The 19,147-nt window shown below is 39.8% G+C and overlaps 1 pseudogene; it reads right to left on the bottom strand.

Moving 5' to 3' along the window:
* Positions 1-18,573: 18,573 nt before the first annotated feature.
* The window catches only part of LOC101347874 (kinetochore protein Spc25 pseudogene), a 1,493-nt pseudogene continuing 919 nt past the window's right edge, over positions 18,574-19,147 (bottom strand).

Genomic DNA, 19,147 nt, shown 5'->3' with positions numbered 1-19,147 from the left:
TGTTTTTAACCAGTAAAATATCTGTATATATTACTTGGGATAACTTGATTTTTTAAAGGCAAGATGGTAAACTGCTTCCTGGTGGGACTGTGGTGCCATGGTACTAACCTGGAAGTCTAAAGATAAAATTTCTCAGGCATTACCAATTAAAATAGAGAATATTTTCCCATGCTAACAGGTTTTCATATATCTTTATGAAGACACCTCTGTGCATACACTTATTAATCATGCACCTAAGAAAAAGATTCACAATTTGGAGCAAGATTTAAATGAAATCACAGAAACAAATGTTTTAAGCCTTTTCAGATTCCCACAATTGCTGGGTTGTTTTTTTTTTGTTTCCCCCTTTTGGTCCGTGCCCCACCCAAGAGAGTTGCTTTCCCCTTCCAGACTTGGATGAAATAGCCACACTGCCAGGGATAAAATTAATTTCCTGAGTGATCACACAATGGCCAGATGACACCACCTGGAAGTGTGAGGGATTTAGCTCCTTGTAGAGTGCAAACAGTTAACACGCTGGACTGCTAACCTGAAGGTTGGAGGTTTGAGTCCACCCAGAAGCACCTGAGAAGAAAGGCCTGGCTATTACTTCTGAAAAAAAATCAGCTATTGAAAACCTTATGGAGCACAGTTCTACTCTGACACACACGGGGTTGCCATGAGTCAGAATCAACTTGACGGCAACTGGTTTGGAGGGTGAACCCTGACCAAGGGAAATGGGAGACAAGAGGGAGCTGGTAGATAAATGCCCTCTTCTTTCTCCCTTCTTTAACTAGCATGAGTTGCAGCTTCTTCTTGCAACCTTTCTGAAGAATCCTGAGTACTGAACAAACGTGCCTACTGAAAGGCCTGCTGTTGGAAAGACCACTTTTCATCTTTCCGTGCCTCACTTTCTTTTTCCTCGCCCTTACCACCCTCCCTGGGCTTCCCCCTCGCCAGTAAAGTGCCAACACTTGATTTCTTGCTTCAGGCTCTGCCTTCTAGAGGGCTCAGGCTGAGAAAGAGATGGGCTGGCAAGTGCCACAGGTCGGATATGCCTGAATTCATGTCCAGAGAGCTTGACAATAAAAGAAAGGAGCAGGGAACGCCTGAACCTCTTTGGGTTGCTCTTGGGTCATTCCGCCCTTGCCTTAATTGCCAACCTTAGGGTTTAATGCGCCCAATCTTCCACAAACCCAACTGAACGTTTCTTACGGAGGCAAGGAGAGTGTTACATCACACATTATATAGGAAAACTTCCTTTAAAATGTTCTTTGAGAATCCAGACTTCCTGGACCATGGAGGCTGGAAGAATCCCTGAGACTATTGTCCTGAAATACTCTTTCAACCTTAAAGCCAAACTATCCCCCCTGAAGTCGCCTTTAAATTAACAATTTAGCTCAAAAAGTAAAGAATGTCACCCTCAGTACTGCACCCTTTTAAAAAATTATGCATATGAGATCAAACGGACAACTGTTACTCTAAGGCGTAGAAGAGAAATCTGGGGGGGCAGTGAGTCTAAGTTAATGAGTGAAACAACTAGAACAGAAATAAGAGAATATTGACACAATGTGAAGAATGTAACCAATGTCACCAAACATTATGTGTGGAAATTGTTGAATGGGAGCGTGTTTTGCTGTGTATTTTTTCACTAAAAATAAAATGTTTTTTTAAATGTTCTTCAAATTTCGTTCTCTTTCCTCAAATGTTCTGCAGCTTAGTGTAGCTCACCCATCTCTGCTTTCTCCCTTACACACCATTCTACTTCCTCCTCCCTCTAATCTTCTCCTCGGAAATTTTTCTTCCAAATACCTCCTTGGTTTCGTATTGGGTAAAGCAATTTTGTCTCCTCTCAGCTTTCTAGTTCTCCTCACTGCCAATCGCCCTGCTTAATTCAACAAAGGCCCTCTAGTGAGCTGAGTAAACAAAGGATTCATTGTTCCTTGCGGACAAGAAAGTGAGGCAGTATTACCAAGACATCATTTTAATATATTTTTCCTCTGTTGTACAGGCATAAAATAAAATTCCAAGCAAGCAAGAAGTTGAGGGAAGATACAGCTATGTCCGGTGAAGCAGGTGTGCAGTGACAGGTACAAGTTTGTAGTGAAATTTGGGGAAGGGCAAGCCGAGCAGATCAGGAAGAAGCCTCCGTGTAGCAACGGTTAAGTGCTCGGCTGCTAACCAAAAGGTTGAACCCACCCAGTGGCTCTGCAGAAGAAAAGACCTGGTGATCTGCTCCCGTAAAGATTACAGCCTAGAAAACCCCTGTAGGGCAGTTCTGCTCTGTCACATGGGGTCACGATGAGTAGAAATGGACTCCATGGCATCTAACAACAACAAAGTGGATCAGGAGCGTGGATCTTGAGACAGACACTGGATTCTGAAACTGGGGTGAGGATGAGGCCAACAGGAAGTCAGGAACCACAGAAGGATTTTCAGTAACACTGGGCACAGTAAGATGAGGGCAGCTAAATACTAAAGGAGCCTAGTTCTAAGGCAGAGCACACCATAAATTTACTGCCAGGATCAGAACTGATCCCAGTGGTGATGGCACGGATTCTGAAAGTAAACTAATAGATCACCTACCTAGAGTGGAGGCCTGAGGAATCAGGAAACTCTTAGAATTTCCTTTCATGCTTAAGAATAATGCATTCTCATTATTAGTTTTCTACTGCTGCTATAACAAATTACCACAAACTTAATGACTTGAACAACACAAATTTAACATCTTACGCAGTTGTGTGGGTTAGAAGTCGGACACGGGTCTCACTGGGCTAAACTCAAGGTATTGACTGGGCTGCATTCCTTTCTGCAGGCTCTAGGGAAAATCTACATTATTTATTTAGCTTTTTCCAGCTCCTAGAGGCTGCCTGCATTCCTTGACTTGCCCCCTTCCTCCTTCTTCTGATCATTCTTCAGTAGTCATATCTCCCTCTGACCACACCCACCAAAGGTTCTCCATTTTTGCTTTTAAACATTCCAGTGATTAGCTTGGGCCCACCTAGATAATCCAGGATACTCTTCCCATCTCAAGGTCCTTAATCTTAATCACATCTGCAAAGCCTCTTTTACCATTTAAAGTAACATATTCACAGGTTCTGAGGACTAGGATGTGGACATCTTTGTGGGCCATCATTCTGCCTATCACGCCTTATATATGATGGAATTTTCTAGGCATTTAGGGCCTGTCTTTGACTCTGAAATTTTCAACTGGTGCTCTAAAACTCTTGCGGAGAATTCATCTGGTAACCAAACCAAACCCATCGCCATCGAGTCGATTCCAACCCCTAGCGATCGTATAAGACAGAGTAGAACTGCCCCATAGAGTTTCCAAGGAGCACCTGGTGGATTCGAACTGCTGACCTTTTGGTTAGCAGCCATAGCATTTAACCACTACGCCACAAGGGTTTCCAGTTCATCTGATAGATATGACTATTTCAACCTAATCAGAAAGCAGAAGTTAAGATTTCTCTCTGGACTACTAGCTCTCTGGACAGGAAAATTTGTGCATTTTCACTCTCTTCTTGACTTGGAAGTGAAGTAGCAATGCGAGGCCACCACCACCATCACGGTAGAGAAGAGTTACATCAGCCCGAATAATTCTCTGGCGCTGCCTCTTTGTAATCAACACTGTCCTTATCCTAAGCCCTTGGTCTCTTTAGTTTTGCCTCTTGGAGAATATCGTATAAATGGAATCATACAGCATGTAGCCCTTGGAGTCTGGCCTGTCTCACTTAGCAAAATGTATTTGAGATTCAACCATGTTGTTGTATGTATAAACGGTTCTTTCCTTTTTTATCACTGAGTAGTATTCCATTGTACGGATATACCACAGTGTGTTTATTCATTCAGTTTTTGAAGGACATTTGGGCTTCCAGCTTTTAGTGATTATAAAGCTGAAATAAACATTCATGAACAATTTTTTTGTGTGTGAACGAATTTTTTTATTTCTCTTGAGTAAATACCTAGGATTACTGGGTCATATGGTAAGTATATCTTTATAAGAAATTAGCAAACTGTTTTCCAAAGTTGTTGTACCATTTTGCATTCCTACCAGCAATATGTAAGATTTCTAGTTGCTTTACATCTTTGTCAGCATTTGGTATTGTCATTTTTTGTTGTTGTTTTTTTTTGTTTACTGATGATGTTGAGTATCTTTTCACGTGCTTCTTTGGCGTCTAGATATCTTCTTTGCTGAAGTATTTGTTAAAACGTTTTGCCCATTTTTTAAACTGGATTGTTTATTGTTAAGTTTTGAAAGTTCTTATATATTCCACATATAAGATCTTTGTAAGATATGAGATTTGCAAATATTTTCTTCTAGTCTGTTCCTTGTCTTTTCATTCTTTTAAAAGAATCTTTCATAAAGCAAAAGCTTTTTATTTTGATGAAGTCCAATGTATCAAGTTTTTTCTTTTATGGATTGTGCTTTTAGTATCCGATCTAAGAATTCTTTCCCTTGCTTAAGGTCACAAAGATTTACTCCTATGTTTTCTTCTAAGAGTTTTATAGCTTTACATTTAGGTCTGTGATCCATTTTGAGATAATTTTCGTATGAGGTGTAAGGTATGGGTTGAGACTCTCTCTTTTTTTTATTTTTTTAATATGGTTGTCCGTTTGCTTCAGCAACATTTAGTCAAAAGACGATCTTTCCTACACTGAATTGCCTTTACACCTTTGTCAAAACTCAGTTGACTACACATACGCGGGTCTATTTCTGGACTCTGTATTCTGTTCCACTGAAGTACGTATCTATCCTTTCAATAAACGCTATGTCTTGATTGCTGTAACTCTGGTGAGCAGATAACCCTTTTGTTTTTTTTTAAATCCAAAAAGCTCCACCACTTACTGTCTCATCTTGGACAAGTTACTTAACCTCAATTTCCTCAACTATTAAAAAAGGATATTAGTCATACCTATCTAAAGGGTGATTCTAGGGACTGATGAAACAATGCATGCAAGGCATGGTAGTGGACATTGCTCATTTTGTTTTCCAGCACTTCTCCTTTCTGTTGGGATCAGCATCTCCTTCTTCTTTTGGGGAACAGGTCTTCTTACCCACTTCAAGCATGTGGTGCTATTGCAGCTGCCAGTCATACTACCACGTCCCCACCCTAACCACAAAGAATGGTTACGGTATGGACTCATGACCCAAGGCCAGCCAATTAAAGACTTCCTACCTTTGGTGTTATAGAAGATTAAATTACTCGCCCTAAGTTTTTTGTACTTTCTGTATCCACACCCTGTGCCATGTAATTTTCCCCACTAAGGAATAAGTATATTTCTTTGAGCTTTAGCTTTAGGTTTAGCCATTTGACTGGCTTTAGCCAACAGAATGAAGCAGAAATGACAGAGTTCTATCCGGGCCCTAAGAGTCCTTATGCGTTTCTGCTTGCTCTCTGCCACTACCATGAGGAAAACATGCCTGGGTTAGCCTTTGGTCACAAAAGGAGGATACGAGCTTTGTGAAGTAGAGCCATCCTAGCTGAGACATCCCAGCCAAGCCCAGCCTAGATCAGCAGAGCCCAGACAACATACAGAGAGTGAGCAAACCCAGCCAACATCAGCAGAGCTGCTTAGCCAAGCCCAGCCAAGACCAGCCAACCACAGATCTGTGAGTGATAAGAAATAATTTTGGGGCTTGGTACACACTAATAGCTATCTGCTGTTGTTTTGTGTTGTCAAGTCGATTCTGACTCATAGTGACCCTATAGGACAGAGTAGAACTGCCCCATAGAGTTTCCTAGGTTGTAATGTTTATGAGAGAAGATCACCAGTCTTTTCTCCTGCGGATTGGCTAGGTGGGTTCGAACCAATCCTTGGGTAGCAGCCAAGCACCGAACCATTGCACTACCAGGGCTCCTTTCTAACTATCTACATAGGAAGAATTTGTGCATCTTTACTTCATTTTGAAAAGACACTTTTGTTAAATATAGAATTCTAAGCTGACACGTTTTTTCCTTTCAAGGTGTTGATCTACTGTTCTCTGACTTGCGTTATTTACAGTTCTGCTTTCATTCTTATTTTTGTTCTTCTGTAAATAATGTCTTTTTTTTCCCTCTACCTGCTTTTAACATTTTCTCTTAATCACTGATTTTAAGCAATTTTCTTATGATATACCTTGGCATAATTTTCTTCATGTCTCTTGTGCTTGGGGTTTGTTGGGCTTTTTAGATCTATGAGTTCATAGTTTTCTTCAAATTTGAAAAATTTGTAGCCATTATTTTGTCAAATACTTTTTTCTGCTCCCAATTCTCGCCACTTCCAGGACTCCAATTATATGTAGATTAGGCTACTTGAAGTTGTCCTACAGCTCAATGATGCTCTGTTTATTTATTTATTTTTTCAGTTGTTTTTCTCTTTGCTTCATTTTGTATACTTTTTATTTCTGTGTCTTCAAGATCATTGCTGCAGTGTCTAATCTGCTGTTAAAACTGTCCAGTGTATTTTTTTTTAATTGTGCTTTAGGTGAAAGTTTACTGCTCAAGTTAATTTCTCTTTCAAAAATTTATATACATATTGTTTTCTGACATTGGTTGCAATCCCTGCAAGGTGACAGCACCCTCACCCTTTCTATCCCAGGTTCCCTGTGTCCATTCATCCACTTCCTGTCCCTTCCTGCATTCTTGTCTTGCATTTGGACAGGAGCTGCCCATTTAGTCTCATATATTTGATTGAACTAAGAAACACGTTCCTCATGTGTGTTATTTTTTGTTTTATAGACCTGTCTAATCTTTGTCTGAAAAGTGGGCTTCAGGAATGGTGTTAGTTCTAGGTTAGCAGAGTGTTGAACAGCCATAGTTTTGGGGATTCCTCCAGTCTCTGTCAGACCACTAAGTCTGGTCTTTTTTTCACGAACTTGAATTATTCTCTTCATTTTTCTCCTGCTCTGTTTGGGACTTTCTGTTGTGATCCCTATCAGGGACGTCATTGGTGGTAGCTGGGCACCATCCAGTTCTTCTGGTCTCAGGCTGGTGGAGTCTCTGGTTTATGCGGTCCTTTAGTCCTTGGGGCTAATATTTTCCTGTGTCGTTGGTTTTCTTCATTCTCCTTTGCTCCAGATGGGATGGAACAAATAGATATACTTTAGATGGCCACTTGCAACCTTTTAAGACCCTAAACACTGCTCACCAAAGTGTGATGTAGAACATTTTCTTTATGAGCTATGTTATACTAATTGACCTAGATGTCCCCTGAGACTATGCTCCTCAGTCCTCAGCCCCAGCTAATTGATCCCTCAAAGTGTTTGGATGTGTCTATGAAACTTCTATGCTTTTGCTTTGGTCCAGTTGTGCTGACTTCCCCTATATTGTGTGTTGTCCTTCCTTTCACCGAAGTTGACACTTGTCTACCATCTAGTTGGTGGTTTCCCCTCCGCCTCTCTCCCTACCCTGGTAACCATCAAAGAATGTTTTTTCCTATGTATAAACCTTTTCTTGAGTTCTTATAATAGTGGCCTCATACAATATTTGTCCTTTTGTGACTGACTTATTTCACTCAACATAATGCCCTCCAGATTCATCCATCTTGCGAGATATTTTGCAGCCTCATCACTGTTCTTTATCATTGCATAGTATTCCATTGTGTGTATTTGTTTATCCATTCATCTATTGGTGGACATTTAGGTTGTTTCCATCTTTTTGCTATTGTGAATAGTGCTGCAATGAACATGGGTGTCATATGTCTATTCATGTGACAGCTCTTATTTCTCTAGGATATATTGCCAGGAATGGGATTGCTGGATAGTATGGTATTTCTATTTCTAGCTTTTTAAGGAAGCGCCATATTGTTTTCTAAAGTGGCTGTACTATTTGATATTCCCACCAGCAGTGCATAAGAGTTTCAACCTCCTCACAATCTCTCCAAAATTTATTTGTGTTTTTTGGATTAGTGCCAGTATTGTAGGGGTAAGATGGTATCTTAATGTCATTTTGATTTGCATTTCTCTAATGGCTAATGACCACGAGCATTTTCTCATGCGTCTGTTTGCTGCCCGAATGTCTTCTTTGGTGAAGTGTCTGTTCATATCTTTTGCTTGTTTTTTAATTGGATTATTTGTCTTTTGGTTGTTGAAGTATTGCAGTGTCTTGTAAATGTTGGAGATTAGACCCTTGTCGAATATGTTGTAGCCAAAATGTTTTTCCCAGTCTGTAGGTTCTCTTTTCACTTTTTTGGTGAAGTCTTTTGATGAACATAAATGTTTAATTTTTAGGAGCTTCCTGTTACCTAGTTTCTCTTCTGGTATTTGTGCATTGTTGGTTATGGTTTGTATCCTATTTATGCCATGTATTAGGGCTCCTAGCATTGTCCCTATTTTTTCTTCCATGATCTTTATCATCTAAGATTTTAGATTTAGGTCTTTGATCCATTTAGAGTTCATTTTTGTGTATGGTGTGAGGTATGCATCATGTTTCCCTTTTTTTTTCACAGATGGACATCCAGTTATGACAGCACTATTTGTTAAAGAGAATATCTTTTCCCCCATTTAACAGACTTTGGCCCTTTGTCAAATATCAGCTGCTCAGAGATGGATGGATTCACATCTGGGTTCTCAATTCTGTCCCATTGGTCTATGTGTCTGTTGTTGTACCAGTACCAGGCTGTTTTGATACCGTTGCTGTATAAAAGTTTCTAAAATCAGGTAGTGTGAGGCCTCCCACTTTGTTCTTCTTTTTCAGTAATGCTTTACTTATATGGGGCCTCTTCCCTTTCCATACAAAGTTGGTGATTTGTTTTTCTATCTCGTTAAAGAATGCTGTTGAAATTTGGATCAGGATTGCACTGTATCTGTAGATCGCTTTGGGTAGAATTGACATTTTCACAATGTTGAGTCTTCCTATCCATGAGCATGGTATGTTTTTCCACTTACGTAGGTTTCTTTTGGTTTCTTGCAGTAGTGTTTTGTAGTTTTCTTTGTATATGTCTTTTATGTCCCTGGTTAGATTTATTCCTAAGTATTTTATCTTCTTGGGGGCTATTGTAAATAGTATTGATTTGGTGATTTCCTTTTCAAAGTTCTTTTTGTTGGTGTAAAGGAATCCAACTGATTTTTGTATGTTAATTTTGTATCCTGATACTTTGCTGAAATCTTCTATTAGTTCCAGTAGCTTTCTTACGGATTCTTTGAGGTTTTCTGTGTATAAGATTTTATCATCTGTGAATAGGGATAGTTTTACCTCTTCTTTAACAATTTGGATGCTCTTTATTTCTTTTTCTTGCCTTATTGCTCTAGTTAGGATTTCCAGCACAGTGTTGAATAAGAGTGGTGATAAAGGGCATCCTTGTCTGGTTTCCATTGTCAAGGGGAATGCTTTCAGTCTCTCTCCATTTAGAATGATGTTGGTTGTTGGCTTTGTATAAATGGCCTTTATTAAGTCGAGGAATTTCTCTTCTATTCCTATTTTGCTGAGAGTTTTTATCAGGAATGGGTGTTGGACTTTGCCAAATGCTTTTTCTGTGTCAGTTAATAGGATCATGTGCTTCTTTTCTTTTGTTTTATCTGTGTTGTGCATTACGTTGATTGATTTTCTAATGTTGAACCATCCTTGTATACCTGGTGTGAATCCCACTTGATCATGTATTATTTTTTTGATATGCTGTTGAATTTTATTGGCTAGAATTTTGTGGAAAAATTTTGCATCTATGTTCATGAGGGTTATTGGTCTGTAGTTTTCTTTTTTGCCTGGCTTTGGTATCAGGGTTATGCTGGCTTCATAGAATGAGTTCAGGAGTATTCCTTCCTTTTCTGTGCTCTGAAATAGCTTGAGTAGTATTGGTGTTAGCTCTTCTCTGAAAGTTTGGTAGAAATCTCCAGTCGAGCTGTCCAAGCCAGGGCTTTGTGTGTGTGTGTGTGTGTGTGTTGGGAGATTTTTTTATTACCTCTTCAATCTTTTTTGTTATGAGTCTGTTTAGTTTTTCTACCTCAGTTTGTGTTGGTTTGGGTAGTTAGTGTGTTTCTAGAATTTTGTCCATTTCTTCTAGGTTTTCAAATTTGTTGGAGTACAGTTTTTCATAGTACTCTGTTATGATCCTTTCTATTTCAGTTGGGTCTGTTGTGATATCACCCATCTCATTTCTTCTTTGGGTTATTTGCTTTCTCTCCTATTTTTCTTTTGTCAGTTTGGCAATGGTTTGTTGATTTTGTTGATCTTCTCAAAGAACCAATTTTTAGTCTCATTGATTCTTTCAATTGTTTTTCTATTCTTCATTTCATTTACTTCTGCTCTAATCTTTATTATTTCCTTTCTTCTGGTGCCTGACGGCTTCTTTTGCTGCTCTCTTTCTATTTGCTCGAGTTTAGGGTTAATGTTTGATTTTGGCCCTTTCTTCTTTTTCGATGTGTGCATTTATTGCTAGGAACTGACCTCTAAGCACTGCTTCTGCTGTGTCCCAAAGGTTTTGGTAAGATGTTATTTCATTCTCATTTGATTCTATGAATGTTTTTATTCCATCCTTGATTTTTTCTATTACCTAGTAGTTTTTAAGCAAGGTGTTGTTCAGTTTTCATGTATTTGATTTTTTTTCTTGCTGTTTCTGTTATTAATTTCTACTTGCATGGCATTATGATCAGTGGAGATCCTTTTTATTATTTCAATATTTTGGATTTTGTTAAGGTTTGCTTTGTGGCCTAAAATGTGGTCTATTCCATGTGCACTGGAAAAGAATGTGTACTTTGCTGCTGTTGGGTGGAGTATTCTATATATGTCTATGAGATCAAGTTGGTTGATTGTGGCATTTAGATCTTCTGAATTTGTTTAGTTTCTTTCTAGATGTTCTGTCTTTCACCAAAAGTGGTATGTTGAAGTCTCACACTATTATTGTGGAACTGTCTATTTCTCTTTTCAGTGCTGTTCAAGTTTGTTTTATGTATTTTGAAACACTGTCATTGGGTGCATATATATTTATTATGGTTATGTCCTCCTGGTGTACTGATCCTTTAGTCATTATATAGTGTCCTTCCTTATCCTTTATGGTGGATGTTGCTTTAAAGTCTATTTTATTGGAGATTAATATTGCCACTCTTGCTCTTTTTTGGTTACTGTTTGCTTGATATATTTTTTTCCATCCTTTGGGTTTTAGTTTGTTTATGTCTTTGTGTCTGAGGTGTGTCTCTTGTAGACAGCGTATAGATAGATCATGTTTTTTAATCCATTCTGCCACTCTCTGTCTCTTTACTGGTACATTTAGGCTGTTTACATTCAGTGTGATTATTGATAGGTATGAGGTTATTGCTATAATTTTGATGGTTTTTGTTTTGTTTTGTTTTGTTTTGGTGTTGACAGTTTCTTTGTCCTGCTTAATTTCCTGGGCTGAGTTCTTTTTGTGTGTGTATTTTCTTTTCATCTCTTTCATTATTGTTGATTTTTGTGTTTGATGAGTCTTTACGCTTTTCTTCTTTTTTATTTTGATGGGTAGGTTTGTTAGCTTCCTTTGTGGTTACCCTGAAATTTACCTTTATTTTTCTAAGTTTAAACCAGTCTTTTATTTCTTGATATCATCGTGACTTCCTCTCCATATGAAAGTTCTATGACTACATCATTTACTCCCTCTTTGTTTTGACATTGTCATCATTTACATATTGACGTCTCTGGTTCTCTATTTTCAGACTTTTAGCTTTGATTTGTTTTTGTGAATTCCCTATCTGGGTTGATATCTGGTTGATCTGCCCTGTGTCCTACTCTTGAATTGTTGTCTGATGTTGTTGGTTCTCTAACCGGAGGACTCCTTTTAAAGTTTCTTGTAATTTTAGTCTGGTTTTTACAAAGTCCCTTAATTTTTGTTTATCTGGAAATGATCTAATTTTTGCCATCATGTTTGAGAGACAGTTTTGCTGGATATATGATTTTGGCTGGCAATTTTTTTCCTTCAAGGCTTTATATATGTCATCCCATTGCCTTCTTGCCTGCATGGTTTCTGCGGAGCAACCTGAGCTTAGTCTTACTGGCTCTCCTTTCTAGGTAACTTTTCATTTATCCCTAGCCGCTCTCAGGAGTCTTTCTTTGTCTTTCATTTTAGCAAGTTTGATTATGGTATGTCTTGGTGACCTTCTTTTGAGGTCTATCCTGTATGGGGTTCTTTGGGCTTTTTGGATAAATGTCTTATTGTCTTTCGTGATATTAGGGAAGTTTTCTGCCAGCAAATCTTCAACAATTCTCTCTGTGTTTCCTGTGATTCACCCCTGTTCTGGTGCTCTGATGACTCATAGATTTTTCCTCTTGATAGTATCCCACATAATTCTTAGGCTTTCTCCATTTTTTTTCATTCTTTTTTTTTTTTTATTTTTCCTCAGACAATTTCACTAAGTCTGACTTCCATTGTCTCAGTTCTGCTCCTATGACCGTCTATTGAGTTGTCTAATTCTGAAATTTTATTGTTAATTTTTTGGATTTCTAGTTGCTGTTTCTGTATGGTTTCTAGCAGCCTATTTATTCTGTCATGTTGTTCTTGTATTGTTTTCCTGAATTCATCTATTGCTTTGTCTGTGTGTTCCTTGGTTTAGTCTGTGTTTTGCCAGATCTCCTTCCTGATCTCTTGGAGAGCTCTGTATATCAGTCTTTCTAATTCTTTGTCAGGTAATTCCATTGCTTTATCTTCCTCCAGAATATTTTCTGGTTCTCTATTTTGGTCACTTGCTGGAGCCATCTTGTCCTGCTTGTTTATATGATTTGATATTGACTATTGTCTCAGAGACATAAATAAGTTATTATATTTATTTATTTATTGTATTTTTGTTTACTGCATCCTGTCATTTTGTTTTGTTTTGATATGTCCAAGTAGGCTGGGCACATGTGCTACTCTGGTTATTGGCATCGTTGAAGCTCTCACCTCCTGTCTCCAGGTGGGCAGAGCAACTACTAGGTGTGTGAGCCCGGGAGTCTGTTCACTGTTCTTGAAGGGTTGCAGTTGTTCAGGGCACAGGTGTCCGGGTCATTGGTCACTGAGTGTGTGTTGTGGAGACTCTCACCTACAGTCCCAGGTAGGCAGGGTTGGGTGGGGGTGTTCGTAGCAGGAACAGGTCTCTGATTGCAGTGGGGGGCAATGTGCAGGGCAAGGCAGGGGGCTGTCGGCTGCCCCAGGTGCCCAGAGAGAAGGCGTATCCCTGTCCACTAGAGTGCAGAGTGGGGAGGGGGCAGGTAGTGCAGCCATTCCTTGGTTGGAGGGTTTGGGAGGCACCACTATTTCTCAGGCCCCTGTCATGGGCAGCTAGATGGAGTGAGTGGTATCACCAGCCCTCAGGCCCTGAGTGTGGATGGGTGAGGTCCCTTCTTAGGGGCAGAGTGGGGTTGAATGTCACAAATCTCCAGCTCCCACTTGGCTGCTGCAGGTGAAAATGGGCTTCAGGTGTATGCCCTACCTGTTTTGTCCTAACGACGACATGTGGTGTTGAATCAGCCTGCAAGGCACTGGGATGGGGTGAAGGGCAGGGGTGAAAGCCACTGCAATCTGTGGATTCCCTATGCCAGTGGCTGGGTGAAGGGGCAGGTGCTTCAGGACCTGCCATGAGTTCCCAGCTCGGGGGTTGTGTCATGGATTGAATTGTGTCCTCCCAAAAATGTGTGTATCAATTTGGCTGGGCCATGATTCCCAGAATTGTGCGGTTGGCCTCCATTTTGTGATTGTAATTTTATGTTAAAGAGGATTAGGGTGGGATTGTAACACCACCCTACCCACGTCACATCCCTGATCCAACATAAAGGGAGTTTCCCTGGGGTGTGGCCTGCACCATCTTTTATCTATCAAGAGATAAAAGGAAAGGGAAGCAAGTGGAGAGTTGGGACCCTTATACCACCAAGAAAACAGTGCTGGGAGCAGAGCGCGTCCTTTGGACATGAGGTTCCTGTGCAGAGAAGCTCCCAGACCAAGGGAAGACTGATGACACGGACCTTCCTCCAGAGCCAACAGAGAAAGCCTTCCCTTGGAGCTGATGCCCTGGATTTGGACTTGTAGCCTACTGGACTGTGAGAGAATAAATTTCTCTTTGTTAAAGCCATACACTTGTGGTATTCCTGTTAGAGTAGCGCTAGATGACTAAGACAGGGTGTAACGTTGTTGAATGCCAGGGGACTGGTGTTAGAGTACGGCAGGGGATGGGTGAGGGGAAGGGCGTGCTCCTCAGCCATGGAGCTCTGGGGGGAGGAAGCATTACGGTGCCAGCATGCACAGTGGGTTGGGAGCTTGCACTTATCTTTCGCAGGTCTGGTGTCACTCCTGTTTGGAGGTGCGTAGAGATTCGCTGCTGTTGGCCGCACCAGATGGGGTGGGTTTCAGTTTGGGAAGTTGCCATTTGCCTCAACCTGTGAGCACTGTGCAGATCCAGCTAACAGGACACCAGCGATCTCACGATCTGTAATTCCTCATTTCCACTGTTTTTGAATCGTCTCTCCTTCCACATACCACTCAGTCTGATTCTTCAGCTTTGTCTTTGATGATTAGGGTTCCTAGATTGTCATATATATTCAATTCACTTGTTTTTTTTGGTCTTTGTTGTAAGAGGGATGACATGAAGTGTCTCACTATTCTGCCATCTTGGCCCTGCCGTCCAGTGTATTTTTACCTCAGTCATTCTAGTTTTCATCTCTAGAAGTTCAATTTGGGTTTTTTTTTTTTTGGTTTGTTTGTTTTTTAAATATCCTCCATGTCTTTCCTTAAGGTGTTGAACACATGAAATATTTATATATTTTTTATTATGGTAAGTACATATGTAAAACAAAATATTTGCCATTGTAACATTTTTTACATGTACAATTCAGTAACCTTAACTATGTTCATTATGTTGCACAATCATGATCACTATCATTTTACAAATTTGTCGATAACCCTTAACAGAAGTTCAGTGCCCCCTAAGCAATGACTCCCTCTTTCTCTCTCCCTCCTTCCCACCACTGGTAACTACTAATAAACTTTGGTCACTATACATTTGCCTATTCTAAATACACAAAATAGATTTTTAACACCTGTTTTCATTCCTTGTCTACTAATCCTCTTGTCTGTTTCACTTCTGGGACTATTTCTACTGAGTGAGTTTTCTCCTCATTGTCATAATTTCCTGCTTTTTATAGACCTTGTAAATTTTTATTGGATGCTGGACATTGCGAGTTTCACGTTTTTGGATACTAAAATTTTTATATTTCTTTAAATATTTTTGTCCTTCATTCTGAGGTGGAATTAAGTTACTTGGAAACAGTTGTCCCTTTAGAGGTTTGCAGGACCAGAGCAGCCTTAAGTCTAGGATTAATTTGGCTGTATCTCTGAGGCAGTACCCGTATTAAGTTTCTAAGCTCGCTGTTGGGAACATTCGTTAAGCTCCAAGAATTATTTGGTTTGCTCCTTTCCAGTGTCTTTATCTGGTCTCGGGTAGTTTACTCACACGTATGACTCAAGGAAAAGTCTCTACATATCTCCAGAGCTCCCTAGGGCTCCCTCTCTCTCTCTCGCTCTCTTCCTCTCTGCAGCTCTCTCCTCTCTGGTACTCTGCCCTGCAAATCCTAGCACTTTGACCTCCCTGAATTTTCAACTCTTTTTCCTTAACTCAGGAATAACACCAGGCTCTGTTTGATTTCTCCTCTCTGTGCTGTAGCATGGAACTCTTCCCAGGTGGTGAGACGGGACGATCATAAAGCTCACACCTCATTTGCTCCCCTTCTTTTAGGTGTCACTGTCCTGCATTATCTACCGTCCATTGTCTGAAAACCGTTTCATGTATTTGTACAGTATTTTTGTTGTTTAAGGTAGGTGGGTAAATCTGCTCCCTGTTGTTTCAAGATGGCCAGAAACAGAAACTCCCGATTTTTAGTATGGTCTCTTATCCCCACCCTCAGCTGTGACCATTGTCTCAGAGATCAAGTTCTCTACAAAGTCTATTCTTTAACAACAAATTTCATTATAATTTCTTCTTTAAGTCAGTAAATTTTTAGGAAGTGTGTTTTTTTTTTTTAGTTTTCAAACATACAGGGGCTTTAACTTTTTAATATTATTTATTTCTAATTGTATCACATTTTGATTACAGAGCATGGTCGAACTAAGGTTAATTCTTTAATATAAACTACTATTGGGCCTAAGAAGGGATAGATTTTCTGCAAATATTCCATTGAAAGGAATGTGTATTCCCTGTACATTGGGCGCAGGATTCCTTTTAAATAAAAAATCTAGTCTTTAGTTTACTGTTCAAATCCTTCATTACAGTCTACTTGATCCAGATCCTCGGAAGGAAATGTGTTAAAATCTCCCACTGTAGTAGTGGATTTTATACGCTTTCTTTATAATTGGATCCATTTTTGCTTTCACATTTTGAGGTTATGTTGTTAAGAGCATAAAATATCATGATTTAGTTGTAGGAGATAAAAACTGATGTTTTGACTGAGGCATGAAGATATTAAATATCATAGTGTAAGTGAGGCAGAACACTCTGTGGAGGGTGTAGATGAATGAGACCTGATCTATGATTCTTGAAGCCCACATCCACTTCCAGACTACGGAAAGGGGAGGTGAGAGAGAGATATAAGAGGGGGGATTTGTGAGATTTCCTTGGAGAGGCTGCTGCCACAGGGACTCGGGGGATGCACTTTCACTTTAAGCCTGGAGAGCGCACCTCAATGAGACCACATGGAGTGCACCTCAATGAGACCACATGGAGCACAGAGAAGAGGAAGGCTGAATTGGGAAGTAACTGCAATCCTACTGTATCAGGCAGAGTTCTCCAGAGAAACAGAACCAATACGATACATATGTATTTATATATATATAAACAGACTTATTTCAACGAATTGGCTTACATAGTTGTAGGGACTGGCAAATCCAAAATCTGCAGAGCCGGAGAAGACCAGCAGGGTGGAAACTCTCAAACAGGAGCTGATGCTTCAGTCTTGATGCACAAGGAAACCTCAGTTCTGCTCTCAAGGCCTTCTAGAGATTGGATGAGGCCTACACACATTAATGGGAGTAATCTACTGATTACTCTGAACTGATTAGTCAACTGATCGTAGATGTTAACCGTATCTACAAAGTACTTTCACAGTAACACCTAGAATTAGTGTTTGATTGACTAACAAGCCAAGTTGACAAATAAAACCGACATCACACCCACTGATGGCAGGGCAAGAAACGTGTATTAGTTTCCTAGTGTTGCTGTAACAAATGACCACAAAGTTGATAGCTTAAAGCAAGACAAACTTATCATCTTACAGTTCTGGAGGTCAGAAGTCTGAAATGGGTCTTACAGGTTAAAATCAAGGTGTTAGCAGGGCTGCATTCATTCTGGGTGCTCTAGGGAAGAAACCGTTTTCCTTGCCTCTATCAGCTTCCTGCCTTCCTCTTATAAGGATGCTTATGATTGCATTGGGCCCACCCGGGTAATCCAGGATAATCTTTCCATCTCAAGATCCTTAACTTAATCATACCCACAAAGTCTCTTTTGCCATGTAAGGTAACATATTTGCAGGTTCCAGGGATTAGGACATGGACATCTTTGCAAGGCCATTATTACGTCTACCATAGAATGCATGGACAAGATGTGGGCAAAGAGAAAGAGCAGCAGGCCTACAGCTGGCTTAAATTCTGCCTAAGAGGATGCCCAGGAGGGTGAGGGCATGACAGTCCATGTGGAGGGAACTAGAGGAGAATCCATTGCTGAGAGGAGAGTGGCTGTGGAAGGAGAGGCCGTGTCACAGAGCTACAGTGAAGAGGCTCAGTAGGGACTCTCCAAAGAGCCTACAGGAGAGTCAGCTTGAATATTCTGAGTCCTGAAGGCACAAAGCCAGTTTACTAGTCACCAACTTGGAAAACCTGTGCTGTGTCCCCTCATCGTTCCCATGCCCCAATCCTGATTAACAAGCTGAAGGAGGAGGACCTAGGGAGAGAGATGAAGCCTTTTTTCCCAGACCATAGGATCCTTCTTGTCCCTGCCCATAGCTAAGGTCAAGAGAAGTTGTTCCCTTGAATGAAGATTGAAGTGTTGACGAAACATCAAACTGGACAGTTTTAATTAGTGAATTGAGACTGTGCCGGAGATTTTCATTATCTAAGAGTAGACCAGTAAGCTAAAGGGACAGCCTGAGACTGAGATTCAGCCAGGGTCAAGTGAAGATTATTTCCACTAAGCAGACCATAAGGGGGTGATGAGACACCCTATAAACTTGTATTTTTATTACACTTCTATGTACATGTTAAAATTGTTACATCTTTTTGTATCTCACTTCCTATTATCCTTACTTTATCTGACTTCGATATTGTTCAACAGCTTTCTTTTAATTTACTTGGCATGTTTTCCTCTCCTTTCTTTTCTTTTTTAAATTTTTCTTCTTTTTAAACGTTTTTCCTAAGAGTTTAGTAAAAATTATTTAAAGAAATACAGTACACAGAAATGTTAAAAAAACACAAACGGATTAAAGGTAGACAATGGGGGGGATAATGGGGATTATTTTTAAAAGAAACATATCATACCAAAACCAACCAAACCCATTGCCATCAAGTCGATTTTGACTCACAGCAACCCGATCGGATAGAGTAGAACTGTCTGTCCCCTAGGGTTTCCGAGGAGCAGCTGGTATACATATGATAGGAAAGAAAAATGAACAGTTGTTATATACTGTTTTTGCACTAATGATAAACCATAGACGTAAAAGCTTTCCTACCGCTGTTGGTCTTCCTTACGTTTTCTGGAAATTCTGCTAGGAACTCAAGATGGCTATCTGATACGTTATAGTCTCTTGCTTATTCAGGTGCAGAAAAAACATAAATGGGCTCTCAGGATGCTTAGGGTCAATATTAGTGAATATAAACTGCAACTTATCACCATAAATTTTTTATATTTCTAATCCAAGTCAATCTTTATACAAGTCTGCAGATTTCTGCAGTCTTTTCAGCCCTCCTTCATCAGCTTTGTTAGCAGCGGATATACTTTTCTTCTTTTTAGCATATTCTCCTTAAGATCCTGGATATCTGCAGTTAGTACTTTCATTTCTTGCTTTTTGCATTTTACTTCAGCAGTCAACTTTAACAGGTTAGCCTTTCTTTCCTGAATGAGTTTATTCTGCCTGCAGAGCCGATTTTGATATTCCAGAAACATCTCAACCATTCAGTGTTCTTCTTCTCTTTATATATATATATATTTTTTTTATTATTATTGTACTTTAGATGAAGGTTTACAGAACAAATAGTTTCTTATTAAACA

Source organism: Trichechus manatus, unplaced genomic scaffold, assembly GCF_000243295.1.
Source record: "Trichechus manatus latirostris isolate Lorelei unplaced genomic scaffold, TriManLat1.0 scaffold00184, whole genome shotgun sequence".
In the NCBI taxonomy this organism is placed as follows: domain Eukaryota; kingdom Metazoa; phylum Chordata; class Mammalia; order Sirenia; family Trichechidae; genus Trichechus; species Trichechus manatus.
The sequence above is the reverse complement of the archived record's forward strand: the minus strand, read 5'-3'. Positions and strand labels throughout refer to the sequence as shown.